The sequence below is a fragment of the Nyctereutes procyonoides genome, unplaced genomic scaffold (assembly GCF_905146905.1).
Source record: "Nyctereutes procyonoides isolate TBG_1078 unplaced genomic scaffold, NYPRO_anot_genome, whole genome shotgun sequence".
Classification (NCBI taxonomy): Eukaryota; Metazoa; Chordata; class Mammalia; order Carnivora; family Canidae; genus Nyctereutes; species Nyctereutes procyonoides.
The window spans coordinates 274,058-288,148 of NW_026575136.1; the positions used below are offsets into that span (position 1 = coordinate 274,058).

The following is a 14,091-nucleotide window of genomic DNA, read 5'->3' on the forward strand; positions in this document are numbered from 1 at the left end:
AGAGGGAAAAATGCATCTCATTATCAGTGTGATGAATATGTAGGAGACTGAGTTCAGGCCATGGGGTCAGATTTGGTCCTGAGTTAGAATCCAGATCTTCTTTAAGCTGAGTGATTTGGGGTTATGTAACTAATCTGTGACTCAGGTTTGACTGTAAAATGGGATTAATAATCTACTTATCTCACCCGACTGTTGTGAGGATTAACAGGGATAATGCAAGGGAGCATTGAGCAGAATTCCTGGTCTACCAGAAGCACTGGATATTAAAACTAGGGTTATGAGAAGGAGTATTTTTTAGATTCCTTTGCATGGACTTTTAGCTGTGTGACCTTCAAGGGGTCACCTGTGCTTTCTGGGACTGTGTTGCCTCAGCTTTTAAAAAGCAGAAGTAGCCTGAGGGACCTGCAGCTGGGGGGGCATGGGTTAGACACCTCTGCTCCCTGGCTTTGGATGTGCGCAGAGGAAGCCTCTCGTTATGAGATGGAATCAGAGGCAGGATGCCTGAACTGGTGTGTCGGGGGTGGCTGGAAGGGGGGTCTGAAGCTCATCAGGAGAAGTGGTGTTTGGAAAGGAGTGTGTCTTCCGTTTCGGCGGAGAGGAAATGGAGAGGGTTGTGGTGTAGCACACTCAAGGCGGGGCTGGCTGATGAAACTTGGCGGTTACAGTTCTCAAACGGTAGGCACAGGTCCAGATTGGCCGCCAGGCTCCGTCTGCACCTGTCACATATACCCTCAGCTGACTTTGGGCTAAGCTGCTGAGGCAACCCCAGCAACTGGGACCTGGAGAGTGGCCTCCGTTACACGGACCCACTTCCCAAATTAGGCCGATTTTCATTTATGAATTCATCGTACACGTACTGAACATTTAGTGTACTGCAGGTGTGGGGGATTCAGCAGCGAACAAAACACATGGAAGTCTTGCTCTCCCGGACCTTGCAGTCTTGTAGGGGACAAGTAATAGCCTATGTGCCTGTGTAATTACGATTTTTGCCATGTAGTGAAAGTTCAGAATGCTGTGAGACTGAACAGTAGGATCAAACCTAATTTAGATTGGGGGGGTTGGCAGCCAGGAGAAATGAAATGGGTGTGCTTTTGGATAGAGAGGAAAAGACACTGACTGAAGTGGAGACAGGCTTTTATTTATTAATATTAGACCCAAACCTCTCTTTCACGAAGGCATTGACCATGGAAATGCAGTTCCCCTGCTTCCTGATACTGTGTCGTCTGAATGCACATTTTGTGCTTCCTGCACCTGGATACGTTGGCCTCCCCACTTCAGTTTTGTGTATGTTTTAGCCCTGGGCTCAGCTCTAGTCCCACGTGAGTAAAGCTTCTTACCTCTTCCATGCTCCAGGTGCTTTCATCTCTAGACTTTTCTCAGCATGCATCTGAACTGCTCTTTCCACCTTGACTCCCTGTGGCAATAGGGCAATTTTTTGGTAACTCTTTTGTGACCCGTGTCTGCTGGTTTGTTTGTCCTACATCTCTGCAAAAGTATGTGTAGTGTCTCCCCAGCAAGAGCATTGACAGAGGTAGTAGAGTGTTAGAGCTAAATGAGCCATTATAGATATTATCCTCCAAACTGCTATTTCTTAATAGGGTAAAACTGAAACCCAGAGAAGTTAAAGGGCCCCACTAGTCACTCGATGGACGTCTAGGACTTGCTATGGGCATCTCGTCTTGTTATTTTATGTTTTGTGTTTATCAGGATGCTTGTTCCAGAGTCAGAATCCAGCACATATTTTCTCATTGATTGTTTATTCTTCTAGGTGGACCATTCCATTACTCACTCCCAGCAGTAGATGTGGCACATAGTGTCATTTAGCCCCTCTGGTGACTTGATTACCTTATTTGTCAAATGGGTATAATAATTCCAATGAACAGACAATTATTAAATACTTATTATATGTCAAGAACTTTGCAAAGCTTTGGGGATATAAAGCTGGTAAGATAGAGCTGGTCCCTGTCTTAGGGGAGCACACAATGGTAGAACTTGGTAAAGGAGATGTTATAAGAGAGCAAAAATACCTATAATAAAGGGCTATGTAACATAAGGGAACATGGAGCAGACCAACAGATTTTTCTTGGAAGAATTGCAAAAATTCATTAATCCCTTCTCTACTCATTTCAACCTTGTATCATGAGATGCCAGTGAAAATGTGGGGGAAATTAGAAAGGAGTATATGTGGGTACAATATCTACATGGATGTATTATGATTTGGGAGTTTTGGTGAAGGGTCAGAGAAAAGAATGACAGCTGGGAAGAGAAGGGGAACAGGTTTTCTGATGAACCAGCACATTTTACACAGAAAAATTCAGGTCCATGGATATAGGCCATCTAAGCTATAGCCATCCAGCTTGTAAACTGATCTTTTTGTCACAGGAATGACCAAACCTATTCATTCTATTAATGCAGTCGAAAGCTTTCTGTGTCCTAGGGTGTTAGTCACCATTATCTGCCCACTGGAAGAAGATGGCTGGGAAGGCCAGTGGTGGAAGAGCAGATAAGATATTGGTGGGGATTGGATCTTTGGAATGGGTTCCCCATTCCAAATCCATATGAGAAACCCGTAGTGGTGTGCTATGTCTTTGTCAGAGTGATGAGTCCTGATGGGCTGGTGAGAGATTCCCTTTTCTCCCCCTGTGCCCTGTGTCCTGGAATCATGGGTATTAGAATAGTGTGTTGTTTTGAAATGAGTACTTTGCAAACGTGAACAGCTGTCATAATGAAAACACAATGTTCAGGAAACTATTGCTTGGTTAAGATGTTCACAATAGCATGGGTCAAAGGACATTGCCCAAAGCAAAATAATTATGTATGGTAAAAGTCTGACATCATCCCAGCAGGCATTCCTAAAAACAATAACAGCAACAACAACAACAAAAAAACCTTGGTATTAATTTGTGTGATGCACTTGACACTTCATTCTGCCCCCACTCAGGAGGGACATCCAACTTAGAGCTGAGAGGGAAAAGTGACCACAGGGCACCCTCTGGTGGTGAGGCAGGCCCACTACAGTTCATGCCCTGACTGCTCCTGTGGGAAGGAAACCTGGATATCTCAGGTTTTTAGCATCCCAGTTGTGGAGGGACATCTTCTGTCTGCTAAAAAAAAAAAAAAAAAAAATGTTCTGAGGGTCTTCTTGCTGGGCTGGGTAGCAATAAAACAGACAAGCACTTTGGAGTCTTGGATAAATAGCTCATCTCATTATTAGAGGGAAAATGTTGCAAGAAGAGCCCCGCTGTAAATCATTGTGACACATGGCTAATTCAACCAGAACCAGACCCCCGCGTCTTCTATGACCGTCTCTCCTTCCTTCTTTGCTTCCTCTGCTTTGCCAACATTAACCGGCAAGGGGTACTCTTTCTTTGAAGTTGAATCTGTGTCATACTGCTGTGGAAACAGCAGTAATTGTGGTACCCCCAAACCGTTAGTGGGCTCTCTTCTTTGTGACACTGTGAGCCTTCAGGAAGGACGGATGGAAGCAGGAAAGTTGGAAAGGAGATCATTCAAACGACCTGTTGTCCTCTCACCCCAGGAGGGATGCCTTCGGTACCAATCAATGCACAGATGTCACATTGTTGTTGGCATAACCTTGGGTGACAAAGGGCCTGTGATCTCAGAGATCATGACTGGAGCTGTCCTCAGCTCAATTTCACAATGGTGCCACATGATACTTAAACTGCAGCACCTTAAAAATGAGGGGAAATATAAATGGTAGCACCTCAGTGCTGCCTGGTTTTGTCTCTGGCTAAAGGCGACTGAGATGCCCCCAGCCAGCTGGCAACATTGGCAGTTCAGCAGGACAGAGATTCCCAGTCTGTGCCCGGATGTCCTTTTAGGCTGATCATTTGTGTGTCATGACACAGCAGCTAAGCCAGTTCAGAAAATGTAATATCTGGCACCTCGACTTTGCAAACAACTGGGGCAGACTTGTATTTATTGGAGCAGGAGTCTGAGACTACAAGTACTGGGTCACTTGAAGCTAAAATCTGGGTGTGTGTTGGGGCAGTTTGCATGCCTGTGCTTTAGCCACTAGATTCAGTGTCACCTAAAGAGTCCATTCTTTTGTGATGGCAAAGAATGCCTAGTGGCTAATGGTAGATTTGCTTTCACACAAGCCTTGCTGTCACAACCCCTAGATCCTCTGAGTAGCCCTGGGTGGACTGGGGAGATATGGAGGGGGTGGGGAGGGGTCCCAGCTATTCCTGATGGTGGCATCTCCTGCAGCAGAAACAAGTCCAGGCAGTCCATGGGTCCCAGAGGAGTCCTAGCTGGCTCCAGCTTGCTTGAAGCAGAGCGTTAGGTGTATGTCTCTTCATAGGCAGCCTGGAGGGACCTACTCCTAGCCCATTTTGCTCAGGGCCAGTGGCGGTTTTGGGGCAGTAGAGCAGAGGTGGGCCTCATGGACAGATGGTGACCTCCAGTTAGGAGATACCCCACAGGGAATTAAATCAGCATTTTTTCCACAACCAACCCAAATACTTTGAACATTTCATTAATTTGTATAGTATACATTTTAAACTAAAACATATAAACCCGGGCAGCCCGGGTGGCTCAGCAGTTTAGTGCTGCCTTTGGCCCAGGGTGTGGTCCTGGGGTCCCAGGATCGAGTCCCACGTTGGGCTCCCTGCATGGAGCCTGCTTCTCCCTCTGCCTGTGTTTCTGCCTCTCTCTCTGTGTCTCTCATGAAAAAATAAATGAAAAATCTTTAAAAAAATAAATAAAACATGTAAACCCAATGTCAGTGGTTGTCACATTGCAAATCATTTTTATAACCAATAAGATTTTACATTTTTTATATTTTCATATTCAGACAGCTCCTGTCCAGTATATACTGGAAATGCCTGCATTCAAACACTAGTGTACTGGTCTTCAAAGGGATTTTCCCACTGTGTTTTTGAAGAACATTCCATTATTGAGAAAGATCTTTCCCTGGAAACCTTCAGGAGAATCACTGAGAAAATTCCTTCATCAATGCCCATGGATGGTGAGGGGGGCTTGTACAGAGTATTTTGTGTGAGCTGCTCTGCGCCGTAATCTACTGTAGACATTTGATTATCTGTAGTGTAGGCATTAGATGGTCTGGTAAAGTTGTTAGCACCTGATGACAACAGTTTCTTTTGACTGCCTGATAAAGATTCTCCTGTGGGTAGATTACTCATGTTAACACCTCTGAATGCTGCTGTTCAGCTGGGAGCCTGGTCTACACCCATGGTCTACACTATGGCATATTGTGAAAGTGTGCATATGATCAGTAAGAAGTAGATGTTCATTTAAAAAGAGAGAGAGAGAGCGATGCCCTTTTGATGTTGAAATCTCAAGTTGACAGAGCATTCAGTATTGCTCTTCTTGATTTGTAATAAGTGAGGCCCAGATTGAGAGTCCAGGGATGCACGTGTAGGTGCTCTTGAACCATCTTATCTGAGAAAGCCAAAGGGTAAAACACAGCTCTGTAACATACTTAGCTGGGTGCTCACCAGGTGCTCTTATTTGGGACATTTCATAGATTTAATCAACAAATAATTATCGAAAACCTACTTTCTGCCAGGAAGGGGAGATACATTAATGGACAATTATTTAAATTGATCTTCTCAGATACTTTGTTTTAAATGTTTATCAAAGGGTAGGGGTGCCTTGGTGGCTTAGTTAGGGGTCTGCCTTTGGCTGGGGTCATGATACCAGCGTCCTGGGATGGAGACCTACATAGGGCTCCCTGTTCAGCAAGGAGTCTGCTGCTCCCTCTTCCTCAGCCCCTCTCCCCCACCACTCCCCACTTGTGCTCTCTGCTGTCTCAAATAAATAAATAAAATCCTTGAAAAATTAATGTTTATCAAAGTAATAAATAGTAAAGAAGAGCTTAGTGATGGCAAGAAGCAGTCTTTTGCTGGTCATTGCCTCTCCCCAACACCTGCTTTGATCTATTTATGATTTACTTCTTCTGATGATTATCTCCTTATTAATGTTCTATACCTCTATTTCTTGATTTATGAGTCTTAGATAATACTTTTAAATTTCTACTATGAAAAATGAGGAATTGGCTCATTTATACATGGTCACCTATTCTTATCTCTCTTCTTCCTACTTCCCCTAGAGATTTGATAATAATTCTTACTAAATTATTATTATTATTATTATTATTATTATTATTATTCCTTTTCACCTCAAACCAAGGGAAAAAGGTCTTTATGATCAGCACTCAGAAAAAGCAGGGATCTCTGCCAGAAAGAGAGACCAGGAAATTTTTTGTCCTTTAGGTACCAAATTTCTGAGTATCCTTCTTGTGAATGTTGCTTGTAGTTACTCTCTGAGCCCTGGATCCCAGATCGGTGGCTCCCATTTCACTTTTCTTGTGGAAGTTGATGACTGATTTAAACTCCTTACCTGAAAGTGTACATTGGCCTAAATTCTTGCCCATAGTATCGGAGCACAGCTTCCCCTGACATGGATCATTTACTGAAAACCTTTTCTTCCTCATTTTAGATAAGTTATTATAGGTCTTTGAGGATTGGGTGTGGGGCATGGATTTCTCCTCAACTTCAAGAACACGAACTCTCGAACTCTTTCTTAAACAAAATAGCTTTCCCTCTGTCTCTTTACTCCCTCACCCTCAGTCATGCTCTCTAGTTCCCCAATGGTTGACTCTTCTCTCAGTCCAAGATGGGCAAGAGATTTATCTCTGATGCCAATTTGTTGTTGTTTTTAAAGATTTTATTTATTCACAAGAGACACACAGAGAGAGGCAGAGACATAGGCAGAAGGAGCTGCAGGCTCCCTGTGGGGAGACTGATGCAGGACTTGATCCCAGGACCCCAGGATCATGCCCTGAGCTGAAGGCAGACACTCAACCACTCAGCCACCCAAGCACCCCTTTGGTGCCAATTTGAACCGTAGTTAGTAGTGGGCACCATGATGCTGTGAAGAATGAGAACTTCTTAGGGAACAACACAATGGTTAATTGCCTAACATCCATTCCAGTTAAAATGGATGAGTTTAAAGCTGCCAGGATCATCTCCTTCCCTGAATAATTTAGGAAAAGGCAAGCAGTCTACCTTTGAGCACTGTGCCGTGAGAAGAAGCCTGCTGAGGGTTTCTGGGAAAGGTAACTTTTCTCCTACAAGTGGTCTTGTATCCTCTGTATCTTGTCATCCTGGATACGATTTTTGCCACAGCCACCTTGGAACCAGAATGAATCCTAAGCCAACTTTAAACATGGCAAAAGAGACAGATGGAGAGAAACAGGGTCCTTGACAACTTCATTGACCACTGATTCAACCAACCCTCAATCTACCCCCAGTCTGGCCCTCTAGACTTTCTGTTATGTGAGAAATATATTTCCATATTGTTTAAGCCAGTTTGAGTCAAGGTTTCTGAAATTAAACCAACTGATACGATTTCTGAAGTCATTTTTGGAATCAGTGCCAAAGGGAGCTGTGATTGACTACTATGTCCAGGATGGAGGTGTAGGTATTTGTGAACCTATGCTCTTTAGCTCCTCCTGTTTTGCTTTCCTTACTATGCAGAATTGTATTTTTTAAGTTGAAGTATAATTGATGTATAACATCCTATTAGTTTCAGGTGTATGATATGATGATTTGTTATTTGTATATATTAAGAAGTAACACCATAATAAGTATAGTTAACATACATTACCACACAGTTAAAATTTCTTTTCTTGTATTGAAAACGTCTAAGATTTATTCTCTTAGCGACTTTCAAATATGCAGTATAATATTGACTACAGTTGCCTTGCTCTACATTATATGCCCAGGATTTATTTATTTTATGACTGGAAATTTATGCCTTTTGTGCATCTTCACCTATTTTGCTCACCTCTAACCCCTGCCTCTGGCAATCACCAGTGTATTCTCTACTCTGTGCCTTTGAGTTCACTTTTTACTTTAGATTCCACATATAAGTAGGATCATACGGAATTTGTCTTTCTCTGTCTAGCTTATTTCGCTTAGCGTAACACCCTCGAAGTCCATCCATGTTGTTGCAAATGACAAGGTTTCCTTCTTTCTAATGACTGAATAATATTCCATTCATCTTTATCCATTCATCACTAGTGGACACTTAGATTGCTTCCATGTCTTGGCTATTGTAACTAATGCTGCAGTGCACCCGGGAGGGGCAAGTGCATATATCTATTTGAGTTAGTGTTTTTGTTTCCTTCAGATAAACACCCAGAAGTGGAATTGTTGGATAATATAGTAGTTCTGTTTTTAATTTTTTGAGAACACTCCAAACTGTTTTCCATAGTGGCTGTACCAAATTATACTCCTACCAACAGTGCACAAGGATTCCCTTTTCTTCATATCCTCACCAACTCTTGTTCTTTCTTTTTGATAACTGCCATTCTAACAAGTGTGAGATGATATCTCATTGTAGATTTGATGTGTTTCCCTGATAATTAGTGATATTGAGCATCTTTTAATGCACGTTTTGGCCATCTATATGTGTTTTCTTGAAAAATGTCTGTTCAAATCTCTTACCCATTTTTTTTAAACAGACATTTTTTGGGGGTATTGCGTTGTATAAGTTCTTTATGTATTTTGGGTATTAATCCTTTATCAGATATATGATTTGCAAATATTTTCTACCATTCAGTAGGTTGCCTTTTCATTTTGTTGATTATTTCCTTTGTGCAGAAGCTTTTTAGTATAATGTAGTCCTACTTATTTATTTTTGCTTTTGTCGCTTTTGTTTTTGTTGTCAAATCTAAAAAATCATCACCAAGACTAATGTCAGGGAGCTTACTGCCTATGTTTTTTTTCTAAGGAGTTTTATGGTTTCAGATCCTATGTTTAAGTCTTTAATCCATTTTGAGTTGATTTTTGTCCGTGGTGTACAGTAGTGGTCTAGTTTCATTCTATTGCACGGGACTGTCTAGTTTTCCCAACTCCATTGAAGAGACTATCCTTTTCCAAGTTGTATATTCTTAGCTTTTTTTGGGTCATAAGTTAGTTGACCATATAGGTGGGGGTTTATTTCTGGGCTCTCTATTCTATTCTGTTGATTTATGTATCTGTTTTTATGCTAATACCATACTGTTTGATTACTATGATTTTGTAGTGTAGATTGAAATCTAGGGGCATGATACCTCTGGCTTTGTTCTTCTTTCTCAAGATTGCTTTGTCTCTGCAGGCTTTTTGTAATTTCAATACAAATTTTAGAATTATTTATTTTAATTCTGTAAAAAAATTGCCATTGAGATTTTCATGGAGATTGCATTGAATCTGTAGATCCCTTTGGGTGTTATAGACATTTAAACAATATTAATACTTCCACTCCATGAACATAGAATATCTTTCCATTTATTTTTGTTGTCTTCGATTTATTTAATCAACATCTTCTAGTTTTCAGTGTATAGGTCTTTCCCCTCCATGGTTAAGTTTATTCCTAGGTATATCATTATTTTTGCTGTAATCACAAATGGGATTACTTTCTTAATTTTTTTTCTGATAGTTCATTATTAATGTATAGAAATACAACATATTTTTGTATGTTGATTTTTATATTCTGCAATTTTACTCAATTCGTTGATTAGCTCCAACAGTTTTTAGTGGAGTCTTCATAGCTTTCTAAATATAATATGTCATCGGCAAATTGTGGCAATTTTACTTCTTCCTTTCTGATTTGGATGACCTTTATTCCTTTTTTTTTCTCCTAATTGTTCTGGCTAGGACTTCCAATACTATGTTGAATAAAAGTGGAAAGAGTGGGCATCCTTGTCTTGTTCTTGACCTTAGAGGAAAAGCTTTCAGATTTTTGTTGTTGAGTGTGGTGTTAGCTGTGGCCTTGTCATATAAGACCTTTATTATGTTGAAAGTTTTATCATAGTTGGATGTTGAATTTTGTCAAATTCTTTTTCTGTACCTATTGAGAGGACTGTATGATTTTTACCCTTCTTTTTGTTAATGTGGTAGATGACGTTGATTTGTGGTTGTAAAGCCATCCCTCTATCCCTGAAATAAATCCCGCTTAATCCTGGTATATGATCCTTTTAATGTATTGTTGAAGTCTGTTTGCTAATTTTGTGTTGCAGATTTTTGCATCTGTGTTCATCAGGGATATTGACCTGTAATTTTATTTTCCTGTGGCGTCCTTGTCTGGTTTTGATATCAGGCTAATGCTGGCCTTGTAAAATGAGTTTGGAAGGGTTCCTATGCAGTAATTATTGCATAAAATGAGTTTCCTGCCTTTATATCTCATTCTATGCTTTAGCTTCCTGAACTCCCCAACCCATTCTACACCTTATTTTTTCTATACCTTTTGAGTCCCATGGGTACTGACCTTTTGCTTATTCCATTCTTATGACCTTCCTCTTCCCCAGTATAGGCATTTAAAAATCCACCTGGGGGATTAAACAGGAAGACAACACATTGCAGCCTATTGGAAGCACCAGATGTGTGGTGTGAGAAGATCACATGTGAAACAAATCTGATTGCCTAAGTGTGGCTCCATCAATTGCTAGGGCTGAGCTGGCTGACCTGAGGGTCTGAGTGTCCCCCCACCCCCCCGTCTGGACTTCCTTGATCTATGGGTTGCCCTCCAGAAACCATATGCATGCATCAAAGAGGATGCTCTTTCTGGAGAGGAGGAGCTTTCCTTTGGTCAAGGATACACAGTATACTGATGACCTGAAAAAACACAGCTTTTGAGCTTATCTGCTGACATTGTACTATGAGCCTTTCTTAATTCCTGGAGTCCTCAATACATTTTCGAGGTCTATAAACAAAAAGGGTAAGGGGTTGTATGGAAACAATGGGGCTTGCATTTCTCAGCTTTCATTTTTCATCGAACTTGGAAACAAGCTGTAGAGATTCAACCTGTGTTGCTTGTAAATTCAACCAAGAATAAAGTGGATAATACACATGGTGTAGCCTATGAAGGAATTCATGGTGCCCTCAGCAACAGACTTATACTGTTTTTTCCTGCTTGCTAATTGATTAAAAATATGTATGTATTGCAAAGTTCATTTATTGATTGAGAGGAGAGTCAAAAGGATAGCTTCTCTAATTAAAACCGATTGGAGCTGTGAAAGCTTAATTAATTGGATGCATGTCACTTCATTTCCATATTATGTTGTGCACAGCTCTCTGTTTTCATAATTAACGTGTTGTGTCAGGATGGTGGGTGTCTCTCTAATTAACAGTCTGAGGGAAAAGTGATGTATGGGCCTGCTGAATAGGCAGAGTGGGTGGAAAAGGAAGTCCCAGCCAGAGTCCACAGTTTCTGTTCCCTGTGGTCGGTTTCTTGCCATTTTATCACCCTTTATTCAACAAATGAGGTTTTGGTGGATCTTCCCAGAGACTGTTCTTTGTTTCCTAGATGTTTCTCCATCAGAGGGCAGGGAGGCTGGATGACACTTCCAGAGACTACAGGGTGAAGACTGTCACCAGGTGGGCAAGAGTCACTCTGACCATTCTCTCCTTTGAAATTCCTCACTGTTCACTGCATTTGCTCCTTGCTGGGCAACCCCCTTAGCCAGGACAGACGTTTACTGAGTGTGCACTCTGGGCAAGGTATGGTAATGGGTGAGTGGCTTTGAGTCCAGACTCCAGCTTCTTACTAGACATGTGGCCTGGGGAAATTACCTAAATTCTCTGTGCCTCAGTTTCCTCATTTATAAAATGGGAGCACTAACACCTTCTTAGTAATGGTGTTGTGGGGCTTACATGAAATAATGTTGATGGGATCTATAGCACACAGCATTGTCAGCCTACAGTTATTGGACAGTTTTGTCTCTTTCTTATATAGTTTTTTCCCCCTCTTTTTAAATCTTTATTTGAACTGTCCTTTTGCAGATTGTAACTCCTAACTGACCTCACCCATGTGTCTTACTCCTCAAACCATACCCTATATTGGACACAGAATTCTTTTTTCCAAAGTGAAAAGTTGATTATAGGGATGCTTTACTGAGACCCTAAAGGCACCCTCTCACCCAGAGGATGTTTTGACTCTGCAGTGTAGGAATTCTCAGCGCTGCATGAGCCAGCCCCACCGTCTACTTTACCAGCCTCACCTACAGCTCCTCCTTAACCCTCCAGCCACTGCCCACCCACCCCAATGCCTCGTCTCCTTCACAGCTGAGCACAGCATGCTCTTTTCCTCTTCTGCCTACAAGTCTCCATTTCTCAGGAAAGCAAATATCCTATTAGTTTTTTTTCATGTTCAGCTCAAATGTCTCCTTTTTGGTGAAGTCTCCTCTCCTTCTTCAGCATTACTTTTTGTTTGGAGTCTCTCTTCCTGCCTAGACAGAAGTTCCTCCAGGCTGGGGCTGTGTCTTTGTCATCTTTGTGTCCTAGTGCCTAGCAAGAGTGTGTGTAGCATGAAGCAGGATTTTAATGATTGTTGAATGACGGATACAAAGAGCAGAAATTTTCTTCGTGCAGAATTACTGTTTAATATCTGCCTTCCCACAAGACTGTTCACTCCCTTCAGGCAGGGGACATTTCTGTTTTTCTCAACATTGTTTCCTGTTGCCTGGCACATGATAGGTGCTCAATAAATAAAATTGGCACATCATCTGGTCTATATACATCATAGGTATACTTCTATGAGAAGAAATTGATGAAAATAAAGTTCTTAGCTTAAAAATTATTTAAGATACAGCAAGATTATTTGTAATAGAATAACAGTTGCTACTGATGTTATTACTATGATACACGTCATTGCTGGAAGGTGTGCCCTTCCCTTTATGGAGTAGATTTCTTGAGTTCCACAGCCTCTGGATCCTTCTATATGTCATCATCACAGCTTGGGGTGCTCTCTTAATTGTCAGAGAGGGATCCTGAAGCCTCTGCTCAGCCAATACTACAACTGAGCTGCTTGTGAGTCTCACCCTGTCCTTTTAAAAAAATCCTATAATCCTCACTTTTTCCTATAATATGCTATTATCCTACCTCAGTGACATATATAATAAATAATGCATTCTGATAATTTTAGAAAATCATTTTATTTACAGGCACTTGTATAGAGTCTAATCAATATTTATGCTTATTCAAGGAATTTTTTCATTTCTATTTTTCATTAAGATTTTTAAAATCTTTTTATAAATGTTTGACTTTGTATCAATTAACATGTCTTTCCTCTAGTGTAAAACCCAGAAAACAAAACCCAGCTGTGAAGTTCATCTCTAATGCCCCTTTTCACTAATCCAGGAGTGTTTATAGGAAATGAGGCCCAACCCCATGTTTCAGTTTTGCTAGCTCTTCACATATGAATGTAACTCAGGAAATTGGATTACACTCTAGGCCTGCCCCCTCCAGCCCAATATCAGTGCTGTTCTATCAGCAATATTTACAGCCCTGGGAGCTAGAGATTATAAAGACCCAAAGTGATCAAAAATAGTTTCACATTGAAATGATTTTTTTCTGAGGCCCTCTTCCTCCACATCAAAATTTAATATTAATTAAAACAAATTCAAGCCCTGAACTATTTCCCCAAGTATATCTTAAATCTCAGAAAAGCAAGGAGTGGGGCCATAAGGAGTTTAGCTAGAGTGAAAGCCCTGGGAGTCTGAAGGTCTGGGTTCTAGGTGGGCTCCCATTTGTTGGCTGTGTGTTAAGGGAAGTCACTTAACTTTTCTGGGCTTCAGTTTCTGGGTCAGTTGAATGAAGAGGCTGATTTCAGTGATTCCAGTGAGCTTGCAGCTTGCAGCAGCCAGTACACAGGATACTTACTGCATTTCCTACCTTACCCCAGTGCTGTGCTAGGTGCTGCAGACACAGCCATGAAGAAGACTCACCAGGCTAGATGCTGATGCCAGACTCCATGTGCTCAGTGCTCAGTCCCAAAGCACAGCCTGTGGGCCTGTGTGACTGGCTTGGGCCAAAGTCATCTTTTCCTGCTGACTTTTAGGCCTGTGAGTGAGTTGATCCCTGATCACCAGTTCAACCTCCTGCTCTGCATGGCATTGGTTTCCCTTTGCCTGGTTCCCTTTCTTGTTGACTGACTTCACCCCAACAAAGAATAGGGGGAAAGTTATAAAAACATTGACTCTGAAGAAGAGGAAGTGGGCATAGTCTCCTCCTTGAGGCTCCTTGACTCTGCTCTTCTGCCAGAGATAGTTTTGGGTTCCCAGGG

General features: G+C 41.5%; 1 long non-coding RNA gene across 1 annotated transcript in view; it reads left to right on the plus strand.

The window, feature by feature from the left end:
• LOC129495542 (uncharacterized) overlaps window positions 1-14,091 on the plus strand; it is a 69,503-nt gene that overhangs the window by 26,813 nt on the left and 28,599 nt on the right. Inside the window, exon 7 of the long non-coding RNA XR_008661545.1 lies at window positions 11,335-11,405. This is a non-coding gene — a long non-coding RNA (uncharacterized LOC129495542). The remainder of the gene's footprint in view (window positions 1-11,334; window positions 11,406-14,091) is intronic.